Source organism: Biomphalaria glabrata, unplaced genomic scaffold, assembly GCF_947242115.1.
Source record: "Biomphalaria glabrata unplaced genomic scaffold, xgBioGlab47.1 scaffold_30, whole genome shotgun sequence".
NCBI classification, from domain to species: Eukaryota; Metazoa; Mollusca; class Gastropoda; family Planorbidae; genus Biomphalaria; species Biomphalaria glabrata.
In genome coordinates this window covers 19,950-34,154 of record NW_026602934.1, presented here as the reverse complement: position 1 = coordinate 34,154, position 14,205 = coordinate 19,950, and the positions used below count along the sequence as shown (strand labels likewise).

At 31.3% G+C, this 14,205-nt stretch overlaps 2 long non-coding RNA genes across 4 annotated transcripts; both read right to left on the bottom strand.

The window, feature by feature from the left end:
• Positions 1-1,431: 1,431 nt before the first annotated feature.
• On the bottom strand, positions 1,432-4,864 carry LOC129924220 (uncharacterized). 2 transcript variants are annotated; one of them, XR_008776209.1, is made up of 5 exons: positions 4,252-4,864; positions 2,221-2,392; positions 1,971-2,119; positions 1,712-1,864; positions 1,432-1,633 (listed from the first exon to the last, which is right to left on the bottom strand). It is a non-coding gene; the product is annotated as an uncharacterized LOC129924220 (long non-coding RNA). The 2 variants fall into 2 exon arrangements; XR_008776208.1 differs by having other exon boundaries at positions 1,718-1,864.
• A 2,159-nt stretch (positions 4,865-7,023) lies between these two features.
• On the bottom strand, positions 7,024-7,936 carry LOC129924224 (uncharacterized). Of its 2 annotated transcripts, none has more exons than XR_008776214.1 (4): positions 7,812-7,936; positions 7,562-7,710; positions 7,303-7,455; positions 7,024-7,224 (listed from the first exon to the last, which is right to left on the bottom strand). It is a non-coding gene; the product is annotated as an uncharacterized LOC129924224 (long non-coding RNA). The 2 variants fall into 2 exon arrangements; XR_008776213.1 differs by having other exon boundaries at positions 7,309-7,455.
• Positions 7,937-14,205: the final 6,269 nt, after the last annotated feature.

Sequence of the window (14,205 nt, the reverse complement as noted above, 5' to 3'; positions counted from 1 at the left end):
GAGAATTGACTATCTTGGGACTAACTTCACTGTAGACCAGTGGTTCCCAAACTTTTTTGTTTCGTAGACCCCTTGCCATGTTTTCTGCTTTTTGGTAGACCCCCTGCTTAACTTATATTGCTTTTTTTTTTTCAATTTATTTAAAAAATTTCTAATTTTAGTGAGTTGAAGAGTAAAATGCAATTTAAAAATACATATAAGTATTAAATAATAACTCATTTTTATTGATAAAATTCAAATTTAACCAATTTAATATGTATTGCTGGAATCATCAAACACACTGGAAATGTTTTTTTACCCAGGCTTATCATCTGTTCCTATGGATGTCATGTTTCATACATTCTATAAAGAAGACATTCAAACAATAAATATTAATTAATTAATTTGTTTTAAGTATCATTGTAAAAATTTTCGCAAAGAGTTTCTCGTGTATCTTTCACGTGTCCGCCGAACTGTTTTCACTAAAGGGAAAGGGACAAAGGCGAGTAACTGGCGCCTTAGCCGGTAGGCTTCAAGCAGGAAGAGCTCATTAGCCACATAGCAGAAGGAAAACTGAATTTAAAAATCTGCTGCCTTGCAACTATTCCCAAACATGGGAAAGCTGTCGTGGGTCAACCCTGAGGAAAAATAAGGAGCTGGCAACCCCTAGGCAGTTTACAGCACACAGCGCTACACCCCATCAGAGCCTGTGACGCCACTGGTTCCAAACTGATCCCAAACTGTATATATTTCCTTTGCAAAGAATCACATAAGAAGCTTTTAATTTGATAACTCATGCCACCGATGTGCCCTTGAACTGTATTTTTGTTTAAAGAAATTCTTTTAATAATATCAGATGTAGGTGTGTGTAAAACAGTTTTCACAACTACAACGGCTGGTAAAATCAATGTTTTACCTATGTTTCCATATTTTGCTATAAGTAAAGAGATATTGTAAGATGCTCACAAACCAACATCTTCTCTATATATATATGATGTTGAAGTGAGATTGTGTGGGTCTATTCTTAACTTTATCTTTGAGTGCTAGAAAATTTTTAAATCTTTATCTATTTTGTTAGGGTGACATTGTCTCAGATGATCCTCTAGCAATTGGTTTCGTATCATTATTTTTAAAAAGTCACTTAGGCAACGGCTTGTTTGACAAGGAAGGAATGAATCCCAGTTTTAAATAATCAATGATGGACAGTGTACATTTCTTTTCGTGAAACATTTGTTACATGCAGACAAAATTAAAATTTTTAAATAAGTATTGAGAAGATTCTTTGGTTTGATTAGCAGGATATATATTTAAATGATTTACCAAGATAAAAATCATATATTACTGTATAAAATAATTACATTAAATGAATGTAAAAATTAAAAAAAGAGTGATTAAGTCCCTTAATGTAATTAACACCATTTTGTTTACAAAATACATTAAATTCTTACCATTACCTATCAATCAGTCTGTTGAACCATGGGGGCACCACACAAGATCTGTCAACAGCCCTTCTATATTCCTCTCTGTACTTAGCCCTGGATAAACCATTTCATGGCAGACCTGCTCATTCTTTCATGTCTTTACATTGCTCTCTGTCTTTCATTCTTCATCCTGGAACTCAATGGTCAAAGGAGCATAACCCTGGTATTATTTTCTGGAAATAAAAAAAGACTGATTTAGTCCCTTAATGTAATTAACACAATTTTTTTTAAAAAATACATTAAATTCTTACCATTACCAATCAATTAGTCTGTTGAACCATGGGGGCACCACACAAGATCTGTCAACAGCCCTTCTATATTCCTCTCTGTACTTAGCCCTGGATAAACCATTTCTTGGCAGACCTGCCCATTCTTTGATGTCTTTCCATCTCTCTGTCTTCCTTCTTTGTACACAAATGGGGAAAAAATGGACCATAATTCTTAAAAAAGAAATTTAATATCATTAAATAAAATTTAATTTAATTTCTAATTATTAATAAAATATCTTACCAGAATGCTAGCCACACTTTCTAAAACTATGACCAGTGCCTTATTTAAATCTTGAATTATATTTCTAGTCTAGGAGTTCCAATCAATTTTGTTGTATACAAAGGCCATGATACTGATTATAGGAATATGCCAGATGTCTGTTTCAGCATCTGAGTAAATAAATTAATGAAACTCCTATGACTCTAAGTTAGGGTAATGTCATCTTTCATATCTGTGTTTAAAAAAAAAACAAAAAAAAAACTGGACATACATTCCTCATTATCAGTTCCCATCCTGTTTGTCATTTAAATATTTTGGACATTCCTTTTACATTCCAGCCAAGATCTTGCAGCGGACAGTAGAAAATGGCAGTTTGAACTTCAGATCATTGTGTCAACCGTCTCGTGCAAACCACAAAACCAGGCAGTGTAATCAAGATCTACCTAAGAATGAAAAATACTATCAGATACAATTTCACATTACATCTAAAAAAGGATAGCTATATTTAACTTGATCTAGTAGAAGATGTACAACTATCATACCCATATAATGTAGATTAACAAACTGATTCAAGATAAATACTATTATCTTCTTATCTTATATAATACAGACGTTACTTCAAAAAAGAAGATGATTACGTCCTACGCGTCAAACATTTAGTCATGCATATTAACCAATGACTTAAATTCTGCCAAGTCACTGGTTTTCCTGGCTAGCTCAGGCAACCCATTCCATGCTCTAATAGCACTAGGGAAGAAGGAGTATTTGTACAAATTTGTCCTAGCATATGGGACGAGGAATGTGCCTTTATCTTTGTGTCTTTCAGAGTATTTTATTAAATTTTGTTTTTGTATTTGAAGATTATGGTTCAGTGTTTTATGTATGATTGCTACTTTACTTTTGAGCCTTCTGTCCTGAAGAATTTCTAAATTTAGTGATTTTACTAAAAGTGTTACTCTAGTCAAATGTGAATATTCGTTTGTTATGAATCGCACTGCTCTATTTTGTGTCTGTTCTAGTTTCTTAATGTTTTCTTGAGTTGTGGGGTCCCAAACGGAGGATGCATATTCTATTATTGGCCTAACCAAAGTTTTAAATAACATTTTAGTTTTATGTTCTTATTTGATTTATAGAAATTTCTTTTAATAAATCCTAATGCTTTGTTTGATTTTTTTTGTAGTTTCATCAATATGTGGATTCCATGACAGTTTTTCATTTATTATAACACCTAGGTATTTTGCGTTTTTAGTCTGTGTTACTGGTTTGCCATGAATAAGATAAGTGGAATTAATTTGTTTTAGTTTTTTTGTTACTCTTAACAACTGACATTTTTCTGGGTGGAAAGACATGCTCCAATTTGATTCCCATTTCTGTAATTCATCTAATTCTCTTTGTAAAATATCTGTGTCTTGTGTTGTTTTTATTGTTCTATATATTATGCAATCGTCTGCAAATAATCTGACTTTTGTTCCTGAAGTAATGCAATTTGGTAAATCATTTATGTAAATTAAAAATAGTAGTGGACCCAAGACTGTTCCTTGAGGTACACCTGAGTTTACTATTATCGGTGTTGATTTAGAGCCATTTATTATTACAGTTTGTTCTCTCCCTATCAGAAAGTCCTTAATCCACTGATGCAGTGGACCATTAATGCCGAAATATTTTAATTTTTTAAGCAAACTATGGTGGTGAACTTTGTCAAAAGCCTTAGAAAAATCTAGTAAGATAGCATCTATTTGTTCACTATTATATTAAGCCAATCCTACACCCATACTACTTGTATACATAAAATTGGGTGGATCTAGAATTTTAGATCTAGATAGACTAGATTCTTATTAAAATTCTAGATCTTTTCTATTAAGTAATAAAAACCTTTAAAATGTATTTTAATATGGATGAAGCTGAACAGAAAGGATTGGAAAATAGTCGATGCCAACGCAGAGGCTCTTGTTCTTGTATGAGCCATAGTTGTCTGTTGACTGAAGGTGGTGAAGATAATTCAACAAGATGATTTACAATGTAATTCAAGAGATCTGTCTAGGTTAGTTCATTATTTTTCTTGAAGATTTCTATGATCAAGTCTAGATTTTCTAGATCTAGCATCATATACAATAATTTCTAGAGATCTAGTGCTAAGTCCTATACATATGGGATCTAGATCTAATCAAGATCTATCTAAAATCAGAATAAAAAATATGGAATGTCACACTAGATTTAGAATAGAAAAGCAAAGTTTTACCAATATCTAGATTTTTAGTCCAGTAAATCAACTTATATAGATCAAAATATAAATTAAATTCACCTTTATCTATCCCTTAGTCTGATGGACTGTTAAGGCACCACACAAGGTTTGTCGACCATTCTTTTCCTCACCGTCTTTTGAATGACTAATTCCTGAGAATAGTAAACCATTATTGTTAAAGAATATACAGGTAATCAGTGCTTTTTTGTAAAGAAATAGGTGGCGGAGCTCAGTGATGGATTGCCTTTTAACAACTAATAAATAAATAATAAACTTTAAAATACAAAAGTAACTTTTTCGCTGCATTGAAAAAAGTGCCGGTACGCTGTACCAGTGCTTACTGTAATGCTGCTGACCTGAAAAATTGTAGTTAAACTAAATAATACAGTAATATTAAGCCCATACTAATTAGTCTTAGATATATAGATCTAGAAATTATATTGACATTGTGTAGATCTAGTCAATCTAGATTTCAAAGCAAAGAAAACAGAAGAATGGTAGACCATAAGGCAAAGACGATAGGATTGACATGGACCAAGCTGAAGAAATCCAGAATATTTATTGAAAATTTTAAGTTAGATCTAGACTAATAATCTAGAATACTAGGACTATAGTAATCTATACATTCTTTTCTAGACTCTACTAGACAAACTCTAATGATGATTCTAATATTAAATATGTAGATCTAGAGCAGTGGTTCCCAAATTTTTTTTATCTCTTAGACCCCTTGCCATGTTTTCTGCTTTTCGGTAAAACCCCTGCTTAACTTATATTTTTTTTTTTTGTATTTTTTTTTTTAGATAAATTTTTTTTAATTTTTATTTTTATTTATTTTTTAATTTTTTTTAGATAATTTTTTTTTTTTTTTTTTTTAATTTTTTTTTTTTTCGAGAATTGACTTTCCCGGTACTGACTTCACTGTAGACCAGTGGTTCCCAAGCTTTTATAAAAAAATTTTTATAATTTTTAAAAAAATTTTTTTTATTTTTTTTTTTCCGAGAATTGACTATCTTGGGACTAACTTCACTGTAGACCAGTGGTTCCCAAAATTTTAGTAAAATTTTTTTTTTTTTTTTTTTTTTTTATAAAAAAAATTTTTTTTCAATTTTTTTTTTTCAATTTTTTTTTTTAGATAAATTTTTTTTTGTAATTTCTTTAGATAAATTTTGTTTTAAATTTTTTTTTTTTTTTTGAGAATTCACTATCCCAGGACTGATTTCACTGTAGACCAGTGGTTCCCAAACATTCAGTAAAATTTTTTTTTTTTTTTTTTTTTTTAATTTTTTTTTTTTTTTTTTTTTTTAGTAAATTTTTTTTTTTTTTTTTTTTTTTATAAAATTTTTTTTTTTAATTTTTTTTTTTTTTTTTTTTTAGTAAATTTTTTTTTTTTTTTTTTTTTTGAGAATTCACTATTGCGGGACTGACTTCACTGTAGACCAGTGGTTCCCAAACTTTTTTGTTTCGTAGACCCCTTGCCATGTTTTCTGCTTTTTGGTAGACCCCCTGCTTAACTTATATTGCTTTTTTTTTTTCAATTTATTTAAAAAATTTCTAATTTTAGTGAGTTGAAGAGTAAAATGCAATTTAAAAATACATATAAGTATTAAATAATAACTCATTTTTATTGATAAAATTCAAATTTAACCAATTTAATATGTATTGCTGGAATCATCAAACACACTGGAAATGTTTTTTTACCCAGGCTTATCATCTGTTCCTATGGATGTCATGTTTCATACATTCTATAAAGAAGACATTCAAACAATAAATATTAATTAATTAATTTGTTTTAAGTATCATTGTAAAAATTTTCGCAAAGAGTTTCTCGTGTATCTTTCACGTGTCCGCCGAACTGTTTTCACTAAAGGGAAAGGGACAAAGGCGAGTAACTGGCGCCTTAGCCGGTAGGCTTCAAGCAGGAAGAGCTCATTAGCCACATAGCAGAAGGAAAACTGAATTTAAAAATCTGCTGCCTTGCAACTATTCCCAAACATGGGAAAGCTGTCGTGGGTCAACCCTGAGGAAAAATAAGGAGCTGGCAACCCCTAGGCAGTTTACAGCACACAGCGCTACACCCCATCAGAGCCTGTGACGCCACTGGTTCCAAACTGATCCCAAACTGTATATATTTCCTTTGCAAAGAATCACATAAGAAGCTTTTAATTTGATAACTCATGCCACCGATGTGCCCTTGAACTGTATTTTTGTTTAAAGAAATTCTTTTAATAATATCAGATGTAGGTGTGTGTAAAACAGTTTTCACAACTACAACGGCTGGTAAAATCAATGTTTTACCTATGTTTCCATATTTTGCTATAAGTAAAGAGATATTGTAAGATGCTCACAAACCAACATCTTCTCTATATATATATGATGTTGAAGTGAGATTGTGTGGGTCTATTCTTAACTTTATCTTTGAGTGCTAGAAAATTTTTAAATCTTTATCTATTTTGTTAGGGTGACATTGTCTCAGATGATCCTCTAGCAATTGGTTTCGTATCATTATTTTTAAAAAGTCACTTAGGCAACGGCTTGTTTGACAAGGAAGGAATGAATCCCAGTTTTAAATAATCAATGATGGACAGTGTACATTTCTTTTCGTGAAACATTTGTTACATGCAGACAAAATTAAAATTTTTAAATAAGTATTGAGAAGATTCTTTGGTTTGATTAGCAGGATATATATTTAAATGATTTACCAAGATAAAAATCATATATTACTGTATAAAATAATTACATTAAATGAATGTAAAAATTAAAAAAAGAGTGATTAAGTCCCTTAATGTAATTAACACCATTTTGTTTACAAAATACATTAAATTCTTACCATTACCTATCAATCAGTCTGTTGAACCATGGGGGCACCACACAAGATCTGTCAACAGCCCTTCTATATTCCTCTCTGTACTTAGCCCTGGATAAACCATTTCATGGCAGACCTGCTCATTCTTTCATGTCTTTACATTGCTCTCTGTCTTTCATTCTTCATCCTGGAACTCAATGGTCAAAGGAGCATAACCCTGGTATTATTTTCTGGAAATAAAAAAAGACTGATTTAGTCCCTTAATGTAATTAACACAATTTTTTTTAAAAAATACATTAAATTCTTACCATTACCAATCAATTAGTCTGTTGAACCATGGGGGCACCACACAAGATCTGTCAACAGCCCTTCTATATTCCTCTCTGTACTTAGCCCTGGATAAACCATTTCTTGGCAGACCTGCCCATTCTTTGATGTCTTTCCATCTCTCTGTCTTCCTTCTTTGTACACAAATGGGGAAAAAATGGACCATAATTCTTAAAAAAGAAATTTAATATCATTAAATAAAATTTAATTTAATTTCTAATTATTAATAAAATATCTTACCAGAATGCTAGCCACACTTTCTAAAACTATGACCAGTGCCTTATTTAAATCTTGAATTATATTTCTAGTCTAGGAGTTCCAATCAATTTTGTTGTATACAAAGGCCATGATACTGATTATAGGAATATGCCAGATGTCTGTTTCAGCATCTGAGTAAATAAATTAATGAAACTCCTATGACTCTAAGTAAGGGTAATGTCATCTTTCATATCTGTGTTTAAAAAAAAAACAAAAAAAAAACTGGACATACATTCCTCATTATCAGTTCCCATCCTGTTTGTCATTTAAATTTTTGGACATTCCTTTTACATTCCAGCCAAGATCTTGCAGCGGACAGTAGAAAATGGCAGTTTGAACTTCAGATCATTGTGTCAACCATCTCGTGCAATCCACAAAACCAGGCAGTGTAATCAAGATCTACCTAAGAATGAAAAATACTATCAGATACAATTTCACATTACATCTAGAAAAGGATAGCTATATTTAACTTGATCTAGTAGAAGATGTACAACTATCATACCCATATAATGTAGATTAACAAACTGATTCAAGATAAATACTATTATCTTCTTATCTTATATAATACAGACGTTACTTCAAAAAAGAAGATGATTACGTCCTACGCGTCAAACATTTAGTCATGCATATTAACCAATGACTTAAATTCTGCCAAGTCACTGGTTTTCCTGGCTAGCTCAGGCAACCCATTCCATGCTCTAATAGCACTAGGGAAGAAGGAGTATTTGTACAAATTTGTCCTAGCATATGGGACGAGGAATGTGCCTTTATCTTTGTGTCTTTCAGAGTATTTTATTAAATTTTGTTTTTGTATTTGAAGATTATGGTTCAGTGTTTTATGTATGATTGCTACTTTACTTTTGAGCCTTCTGTCCTGAAGACTTTCTAAATTTAGTGATTTTACTAAAAGTGTTACTCTAGTCAAATGTGAATATTCGTTTGTTATGAATCGCACTGCTCTATTTTGTGTCTGTTCTAGTTTCTTAATGTTTTCTTGAGTTGTGGGGTCCCAAACGGAGGATGCATATTCTATTATTGGCCTAACCAAAGTTTTAAATAACATTTTAGTTTTATGTTCTTATTTGATTTATAGAAATTTCTTTTAATAAATCCTAATGCTTTGTTTGATTTTTTTTGTAGTTTCATCAATATGTGGATTCCATGACAGTTTTTCATTTATTATAACACCTAGGTATTTTGCGTTTTTAGTCTGTGTTACTGGTTTGCCATGAATAAGATAAGTGGAATTAATTTGTTTTAGTTTTTTTGTTACTCTTAACAACTGACATTTTTCTGGGTGGAAAGACATGCTCCAATTTGATTCCCATTTCTGTAATTCATCTAATTCTCTTTGTAAAATATCTGTGTCTTGTGTTGTTTTTATTGTTCTATATATTATGCAATCGTCTGCAAATAATCTGACTTTTGTTCCTGAAGTAATGCAATTTGGTAAATCATTTATGTAAATTAAAAATAGTAGTGGACCCAAGACTGTTCCTTGAGGTACACCTGAGTTTACTATTATCTGTGTTGATTTAGAGCCATTTATTATTACAGTTTGTTCTCTCCCTATCAGAAAGTCCTTAATCCACTGATGCAGTGGACCATTAATGCCGAAATATTTTAATTTTTTAAGCAAACTATGGTGGTGAACTTTGTCAAAAGCCTTAGAAAAATCTAGTAAGATAGCATCTATTTGTTCACTATTATATTAAGCCAATCCTACACCCATACTACTTGTATACATAAAATTGGGTGGATCTAGAATTTTAGATCTAGATAGACTAGATTCTTATTAAAATTCTAGATCTTTTCTATTAAGTATTAAAAACCTTTAAAATGTATTTTAATATGGATGAAGCTGAACAGAAAGGATTGGAAAATAGTCGATGCCAACGCAGAGGCTCTTGTTCTTGTATGAGCCATAGTTGTCTGTTGACTGAAGGTGGTGAAGATAATTCAACAAGATGATTTACAATGTAATTCAAGAGATCTGTCTAGGTTAGTTCATTATTTTTCTTGAAGATTTCTATGATCAAGTCTAGATTTTCTAGATCTAGCATCATATACAATAATTTCTAGAGATCTAGTGCTAAGTCCTATACATATGGGATCTAGATCTAATCAAGATCTATCTAAAATCAGAATAAAAAATATGGAATGTCACACTAGATTTAGAATAGAAAAGCAAAGTTTTACCAATATCTAGATTTTTAGTCCAGTAAATCAACTTATATAGATCAAAATATAAATTAAATTCACCTTTATCTATCCCTTAGTCTGATGGACTGTTAAGGCACCACACAAGGTTTGTCGACCATTCTTTTCCTCACCGTCTTTTGAATGACTAATTCCTGAGAATAGTAAACCATTATTGTTAAAGAATATACAGGTAATCAGTGCTTTTTTGTAAAGAAATAGGTGCCGGAGCTCAGTGATGGATTGCCTTTTAACAACTAATAAATAAATAATAAACTTTAAAATACAAAAGTAACTTTTTCGCTGCATTGAAAAAAGTGCCGGTACGCTGTACCAGTGCTTACTGTAATGCTGCTGACCTGAAAAATTGTAGTTAAACTAAATAATCTTATCTTATCTTCTTATCTTATATAATACAGACGTTACTTCAAAAAAGAAGATGATTACGTCCTACGCGTCATGCATTTAGTCATGCATATTAACCAATGACTTAAATTCTGCCAAGTCACTGGTTTTCCTGGCTAGCTCAGGCAACCCATTCCATGCTCTAATAGCACTAGGGAAGAAGGAGTATTTGTACAAATTTGTCCTAGCATATGGGACGAGGAATGTGCCTTTATCTTTGTGTCTTTCAGAGTATTTTATTAAATTTTGTTTTTGTATTTGAAGATTATGGTTCAGTGTTTTATGTATGATTGCTACTTTACTTTTGAGCCTTCTGTCCTGAAGACTTTCTAAATTTAGTGATTTTACTAAAGGTGTTACTCTAGTCAAATGTGAATATTCGTTTGTTATGAATCTCACTGCTCTATTTTGTGTCTGTTCCAGTTTCTTAATGTTTTCTTGAGTTGAGGGGTCCCAAACGGAGGATGCATATTCTATTATTGGCCTAACCAAGGTTAAGTAACATTTTAGTTTTATGTTCTTATTTGATTTATAGAAATTTCTTTTAATAAATCCTAATGCTTTGTTTGATTTTTTTGTAGTTTCATCAATATGTGGATTCCATGATAGTTTTTCATTTATTATAACACCTAGGTATTTTGCGTTTTTAGTCTGTGATACTGGTTTGCCATGAATAAGATAAGTGGAATTAATTTGTTTTAGTTTATTTGTTACTCTTAACAACTGACATTTTTCTGGGTGGAAAGACATGCTCCAATTTGATTCCCATTTCTGTAATTCATCTAATTCTCTTTGTAAAATATCTGTGTCTTGTGTTGTTTTTATTGTTCTATATATTATGCAATCGTCTGCAAATAATCTGACTTTTGTTCCTGAACTAATGCAATTTGGTAAATCATTTATGTAAATTAAAAATAGTAGTGGACCCAAGACTGTACCTTGAGGTACACCTGAGTTTACTGTTATCGGTGTTGATTTAGAGCCATTTATTATTACAGTTTGTTCTCTCCCTATCAGAAAGTCTTTAATCCACTGATGCAGTGGACCATTAATGCCGAAATATTTTAATTTTTTAAGCAAACTATGGTGGTGAACTTTGTCAAAAGCCTTAGAAAAATCTAGTAAGATAGCATCTATTTGTTCACTATTATCTAAACCTTTTGAAAAATCATCAATTAGTCCTATTAGTTGTGTTTCACATGATCTATATTTCCTAAAGCCATGTTGGTATGGTGTGAGGACATTATGTTTGTCAAAGTGGTTTATGATGTTGCTACATATTATGTGTTCTAGGATTTTACATGTGATGCTGGTAAGTGATACTGGTCTGTAGTTCCCTGGGTCAGATTTTTCTCCTTTTTTAAATAGGGGGGTGACATTAGCTTCTTTCCAGTCCTTTGGTACTCTGCCCTGGTTAAGTGAAGCCTGAAAGAGTATTTTGAACACTGGGGCTAGCTCATTACTTAGTTCTTTGAGTAATCTAGCTGGAATACCATCAGGTCCAGAAGCTTTATTTGGTTTGGTGTTGGCTAATAGTTTTTGAATTCCATTTTCTTGTACTACTATATCTTCTATGTTGTCTACTTGGTTCAAATTCAGTAATATGTCTTTGTCTCCTGGGGCTGAGAATGCTGATGCAAAGTATTTGTTTAGAATGTTTGCTTTAGTTTCATTATCATTATGTATTATGTTATGTTCATCTTTTAATGGCGCTACGCCTGTTGTTTCCATTTTCTTAGACTTAATGTATGACCATAGGTTTTTGTTGTTATCTTTAGATATTACATTGTTTATGTATTCACTCTGCAGCTGTCTGCTTACTTTTTGGGTTAAGTGTTTAATTTTTATATACTTTTTGTAAACTCTTTCTGCATTAGTTTCTTTAAATTTTCTATAGAGGTTTTCCTTCTGTTTACAAAGCTTCTTTAGTCTATTATTAAACCAGCATTTATTTATTTTGTTTGATGTGTATTTAGTTGGTATATGATTTTCTATTATGCTTTTAAGATGGTTTTTAATGAAATTCCAGAGGTCATCGACTGGTTGGTTAATGTCTTTTTCTAATAAGAATGTTTGTTGAAAGTTTAGTGCAGCTTGGTGTAGTTGTGTTAGGTTACATTTATTCCAGAGTAAGATTTTTCTTTTGAGTTTTGTATTGGCTACTGCTTTTATCTGACTGTGTATTTTTATGATCTCATGGTCTGATAGACCAGGGATAATTTCATAATCAACTACTAATCCAGGTCTGTTGGTTAAGAAGAGATCTAATGTGTTGTTTAATCTAGTTGGCTTTTTAATGATTTGATCTAAACTTAGGTTGTGTAAAGTTTCTATGAAAAGCTCATTTATGTCCTTAAGGTTTTGGTGTTTATCTATGGTTAGTGTTTTCCAATTTATATCAGGTAGGTTGAAATCACCCATAATCCAAAAAACTGCATTTTTATTTGTCTCTTTAAGTGTAGTAATCTGATTACATAGTTCCTGCATGTATTCTAAACTAGAATTTGGTGGTCTGTAAATGCTGCCTATTATTAGGGATGTTGAGGTGGTATTAATTTTACAAAATGTTGATTCTACATTTTTTGAGTTAGGTAAGGTAATTTCTTCTGCTATAAGAGTGTTTTTTATTGCTAAAAGAACTCCTCCATGATTATCAGCCCTATCTTTTCTAAAAATTTCATAATTACTATTGAAAATTTCTGCATTATAAATTTCAGGATGCAGCCAAGTTTCTGTTCCTGCAATTATGTCTGGTTTCTCACATTCTAATAAAATTTCTAAGTCTGCTGTTTTGTTCCTAATGCTTTGAAAATTTATAACTAAGGTTTTAAGGTATTTTGGTATTACTTCTTTAGTAGGTTTGTTTAGTGAGGCTGTTGTATTAATTTTAGTAGATTTAGGTTTAACAGGAGTGGATCTGGCTAGTGGTTGGTGAGTTTGGTTCGGGGTGGTGTTTAGGATGTTGTATGGGTTAGAAGTGTCCGCATCAAAGGAATCAAACAGTCCTGATGTAAACTGAGGTAACCCACACGGTACACAGTGCCATGATGCGTCTTTGTTGCCTAAGGCATAATACACAGGTGTATTCATATGGAGACATGATGCATGGTACCATTCATCGCACGTGTCACATTGAATGGCTTTCTGTTTCAGGGTGCATATTTTTTTGCAGATGTTGCATCTATCTTTAGATCTAGGCCCTGGATTTGACTCTACATCTCCTGCCATTAATATTAACAGTGATAGGTATTTATTTCTGCTGTGTCTGATTGAGAACTTCCATTTGTGATGGGTAATCTTCTTTAATGTTATAGATGTGTATGTTAGGTTATTTTTGAAGTTGCATTGTTCTAAAGTGTGATGATTGATTATGACTGTTGTTTCCTTTTTAAGTTTAGTGTTGACAAAGGTAGATCTAGTTCTGTGTTCAGAAAATAATACAGTAATATTAAGCCCATACTAATTAGTCTTAGATATATAGATCTAGAAATTATATTGACATTGTGTAGATCTAGTCAATCTAGATTTCAAAGCAAAGAAAACAGAAGAACGGTAGACCATAAGGCAAAGACGATAGGATTGACATGGACCAAGCTGAAGAAATCCAGAATATTTATTGAAAATTTTAAGTTAGATCTAGACTAATAATCTAGAATACTAGGACTATAGTAATCTATACATTCTTTTCTAGACTCTACTAGACAAACTCTAATGATAATTCTAATATTAAATATGTAGATCTAGAGCAGTGGTTCCCAAATTTTTTTGTCTCGTAGACCCCTTGCCATGTTTTCTGCTTTTCGGTAAAACCCCTGCTTAACTTATATTTTTTTTTTTTGTATTTTTTTTTTTAGATAAATTTTTTAAATTTTTATTTTTATTTATTTTTTTATTTTTTTTAGATAATTTTTTTTTTTTTTTTTAATTTTTTTTTTTTCGAGAATTGACTTTCCCGGTACTGACTTCACTAAAGACCAGTGGTTCCCAAACTTTTATAAAAAAATTTTTATAATTTTTTTAAA